We start from the raw sequence: 4898 nt of genomic DNA, 5'->3' as shown, positions 1-4898 counted from the left end.
AAATATTCCTGTGCTCTCGCGTTTCTTTTCCCAAATATCCAGAGATCTTTTTACCTTCAGCTCAAAAAGAAAACATGGCGCCACCTACTAGCATTCTGTAGTATTACATTATAACCAATTCTTAACTGAGTTTGGTTTATTTAGCAGACACTCTTTGAACTCCATTGTAGCCAGGCATAAGCATCAGAGCCCCGAAGATGAGTAAGACAGCCCCTGCCGTCACAGACTTTTCAGTATAGCTGAGAAGACAGACATTATTTGGGGTGTGTTGCCAGGAAAAAGGTGTGGCATTTTAGCCCTGGGACATTAAGGGAGATAAGGAGACCAGTTAGGTGGTGGTCAATAAAATTTATTTTTGAGAGACAGAGCACAAGCCGGGGAGGGGCAGAGAGAGAAGGAGACACAGAATCAGCCGCAGACTCCAGGCTCTGAGCTGTCAGCGCAGAGCCCGACATGGGGCTCGAACCCATGAACCGTGAGATCACGACCTGAGCCAAAGTCAGATGCCCAACCGACTGAGCCACCCAGGCGCCCCACGCAAGTGATTGATTAAGTGTGATCTACAAGTGACTCTGGCCAAAAGGCTGAGAAAAGATCAATTATGAATAGGATCATCTGGATTTTGAATTTACTCAGCTTCATTTGTTCATGTTACCTCTGCAGGTGTGATCAGATTGTTAGTGCCCGTGAACTTCCAGATGCCTGAAACGTTCTTAGCCCCAACGATAGACTGTAGTATTTCTTTCTCTTTTTTACATCTCAAGGTTGTTGAAAAACACGTGACAGGTAAACTTTCCGGGAGGAAATGTTTCCGAAGAAAAGTGTTTAACCTCACCTTTAATGCTTCTTATCTGTCCTTTAGTTCTTTCGTTGAAGAGTTCAGAGGCCTAGGCACAAGTTCCTGGTTGATGGTACATTTTATTCCCGTTGATGGATGTATATACAATTTCTCAATTGTCGTTGCTGTTTAGTGTTCTGTTGTGGCTGTTTTCCCGTTGTTAAATATGTAGCTTAGCTGTCGCTCGGTGAATTGTTTCTTTTCTTAGGAAACTTTCCCCTGTATTCCTCTATATGCAGCGAAGAATCTGGATGGAAGAATCTGGGTTGGGTTGGGATCCTACTGGTAGGATCTTGAGAGATTTACTTAGCCTTGCAGTGTGTTGATTTCCTCCTCCACAGATACTAAGAGAACCTACACAGCCATTGCTCTCAGCGCTTTCAAAGGTATTACCTTGTTGCCTTCCAGTGTGTACTATTCCGATAAGAGGTCTGTTGAAGTTCTTTGGTAGATAATGTATCTTTTTTCCTATCATGGCTTTTAGGGTTGTCTCTTCGTCCTTAATGTGCTTGTTTCACTGTAGTGTATCTCTATATGGAATTTATTGTTTTATTTTTCCTGCCTGGTGTCCAACATGCATGAGAACACATTTCCTCAATTCTGGAAAATTACCTGCGTCGTTTTTTAAAACATTTCTTCTTTGTCATACCCTTTATTTTTTTTAAATTTTGGAACTCCTGTGAGACACTTCTTTGAACCTCTCTATCTTACCTCTAAGCCTCTTTAGTTCTCCTTAATGTTTGTGTGGCTTCTCTGTACTTACTGCGTTCTGAGTTAATTTCTCACTACTGTGTTTTTCAGTTCACTGATTTTATCTTTGACTCTGCTGGGTCTAGAGTTTATCCTGTCTATTGCATATTTTATTTCAAAGGTTGTATTTTTTATTTTTAAGATTTCTTTTTTTTTTAAATTTTTTTTTAACGTTTATTTATTTTTTAGACAGAGAGAGACAGAGCATGAGTGGGGGAGGGTCAGAGACAGAGAGGGAGACGCAGAATCTGAAACAGGCTCCAGGCTCCGAGCTGTCAGCACAGAGCCTGACGCGGGGCTCGAACTCACGGACCGTGAGATCATGACCTGAGCCGAAGTCGGCTGCCCAACCGACTGAGCCACCCAGGCGCCTCTTTTTTTTTTTTTGAGAGAGAGAGAGAGAACATATGTGCATGAATAGGGGAAGGGCAGAGAGAGAGGGGGAGAGAGAGAATCTTAAGCAGACTCCACACTCAGTGCGGGGCCCAATGTAGGACTCAATCTCACAACTGTGAGATCATGACCTGAGTCAGATGTATGACCGAGAGTCAGATGCTTAACCGATTGAGCTGTCCAAGCACCCCTTTTCTTATTGTTCCCTTCATTTTCAATTGAAGTTATGCTGTCAGTTCCCACTTTAAAAAATCCTAAATGTATTTTGTATATGTTTTTGTCAGACTACTATTCTATAATATTAATTTTATATGGAATAATTTCATATTTTGACTTTGTTGGCTGATGTTTTCTTTTTTTATTAAGACAGGTTTTAAAAATTTTTTTTAAATGTTTATTTATTTTTGAGAGAGGGATAGAGTGCAAGTGGGGGAGGGGCAGAGACAGAGGGAGACACAGACTCCAAAGCAGCCTCCAGGCTCTGAGCTGTCAGGGTAGAGCCCGACGCGGGGCTCGAACTCACAAGCCGTGAGATCGTGACCTGAGCCGAAGTCAGAGGCTCAACCGACTGAGCCACCCAGGTGCCCCAAGACAAGTTTTTTAGGGATCAATTATTCATTTGTTTATTTTGTCTAGTGAGATCAAAATTACCAAGAAAGTAAAAATTGTAAAAGAAAGGCACTATTGAAAAAGGAAGAAATTGCAAAAAGAATAAGTTTGCTTTAAGCCCCTGAATTTATTTGAAGTTCTAATATTTGGTGGTTTAATTTAGAAAAAAAGATGCATTTGCCTATGAGTATTCAGATTAATTAATGTACCACAAATGAATAGAAGGTGGGAAGGACTGTTGGTATTACAGCAGTTATAACCTTACTGAACTCAACTGTTTTTTTTTTTTTTCTAATTATAAGCACATTATTGTTTCTTGGGTTAGGAAAAAATTAGCCATTTTCCTTTCTATAGACAGCTTCAGTGAACTCAATATTTTGATGTGTGCTGCCCACTTCCAACATCATAGAGCCATTTTGGTTTTTTGCCATCAAAGAAATGTAAGCATTGTTTTCCTCGTGCGCAGCTTAGCATCTTCTCACTTTTCATCATTCTTTATTTTTATTGTTTATCTTTCTCAAAGCTATAATGTACATAGGAATCAACTGCTTCAATTTTGTTGAAAAACAGCAGTCCCCAGTCCTTCCTCCCCGCCCCCCGCATTTCCACAGAGGCAGCCATTTTCACCTCCTAGCTAATTATTTTGGGATTTACGTGTCCATAAACAATATAATTCAATGGCTACTTCATTATTTTTTTTGGCATAGGCATTTTCTATTGGTGCTCTACCATGATTAGTCATAATAGCAGTCACTCATATAGCACTTAGATTGTGCCAGGCACTTTTCTAGGTTCTTCCCATATATTTATTTAATGGTCTCAGTTTATTTATCTATTTGGAGAGAGAGAGAGAACGAGCCAGGGAGGGACAGAGAGGGAGAGTGAATCCCAAGCAGGCTCTATGCTCCATGCTTGAGCCCAACATGGGGCTTGATCTCGTGACCATGAGATCATGACCTGAGCTGAAATCAAGAGTCAGAGGCCTATCCAACTGAGCCACCCAGACACCCTAGGGATTATTATTAATACTGTCTTACAGATGGGGAAACTGAGGAACAGAAAGATTCAATAACTCGCCCAAGGCCCTACGTCTCATAAATGACTTGAGTTGGGATTCAAACCGACGTGATTTGGCTCTGTAGCTCATGCCCTTAACCTTATGCTGCTCGTCTCCAGAGTAAGGATTTAGCTTTCTTTCATCCCCTTCCCCACTATACATATTCACCCTTTCCACCTCCTATTCTCCAAATATGGTTATATTGCAATTTTGCCTCGATTAATATTCAGTATTTCCATGTGGATTGGAGCCTCACCAAGAGACCTGCAGACTCAGAGCCTGAAGGCGAGTCATCTCTGCCGATTCATAGACATGCGACCAAGAATAAAAATGCATGTCACGTATGGTTCTGAGCACTCGTGGTTGTTCATTACACAGCAGAAGCTGGCCAACACAACATTCTGAAATGACTTTATTCTACCTCCATGCTTTGTTGCTAATTTGGTTGGGTATAAGTGTCGCGGTTGGGAGAAAAGTTTCAGAATCTGAAAGCATTGCTTCATCGCTTCCCACCGGTATTTGAAAAATCCAAAGCCGTTCTGATTTCTCATCTTTTATGCTTGATATATTTTTCTTTGTGAAATCTTCTTTTTTTTCTCTACTGTTCTGAAATTTTTCAGTACTGTGGTTTGGCGTGGATCTGTTTTCATCCGTTTGTTTTCATCCGTTGTGCCAGGCATTCGCAAACATTGTCAATCAGGACACTCGTGTCTTTTAGTTACGGGAAATTTTCTCGAATCATTTCATTGCTGAGTATTTCTGCTCCATTCCTCTGTGCCCCTGAAAATCCACTATTAATATATGGTACCTTCTAGACTGGTGCTCAAATTAAAAAAAAAATTTGTTTTTGCCTTATTTCTGTAGCTTTGTGGGTTTTTTTGTTCTATTTTTGGGGGGGAGATTTTCCCAATTTTACATCCACTTATGCTTCTGGGATTTTCATTTCTGATGTCATATTTAAAATTTTTTCAGTAGAATTTTCCGCTGGAAATAGAATTCTGTTGTTGTTTTGTGGGTGCAGTATCTTTTCTGGTCTCTCTACAGATGTTAGCTTTTAAAATTTCTCTCTTTCCATAAACTGTTTCCCTCAAGTTGATTTTTACTGTTTTTTTTTTTTACTTTTGTCCTATTTATTTATTTGTTTGTTTATATTTAAGTATAGGTTTAATTTCAGATCGGTACCATCTGTTACCATAGAATGCTATTACAATACTGCTGACTATATTCTCCATCCCGTATCTTTTATCCCTC

General features: G+C 40.1%; 1 non-coding gene across 1 annotated transcript; it reads right to left on the bottom strand.

Annotated features, from left to right (window-relative positions):
* Positions 1-445: 445 nt before the first annotated feature.
* TRNAQ-UUG (transfer RNA glutamine (anticodon UUG)) lies at positions 446-530 on the bottom strand. The gene has a single exon. It is a non-coding gene; the product is annotated as a tRNA-Gln (tRNA).
* Positions 531-4898: the final 4368 nt, after the last annotated feature.

This window comes from Acinonyx jubatus, chromosome A1 (assembly GCF_027475565.1).
Source record: "Acinonyx jubatus isolate Ajub_Pintada_27869175 chromosome A1, VMU_Ajub_asm_v1.0, whole genome shotgun sequence".
Classification (NCBI taxonomy): Eukaryota; Metazoa; Chordata; class Mammalia; order Carnivora; family Felidae; genus Acinonyx; species Acinonyx jubatus.
The sequence above is the reverse complement of the archived record's forward strand: the minus strand, read 5'-3'. Positions and strand labels throughout refer to the sequence as shown.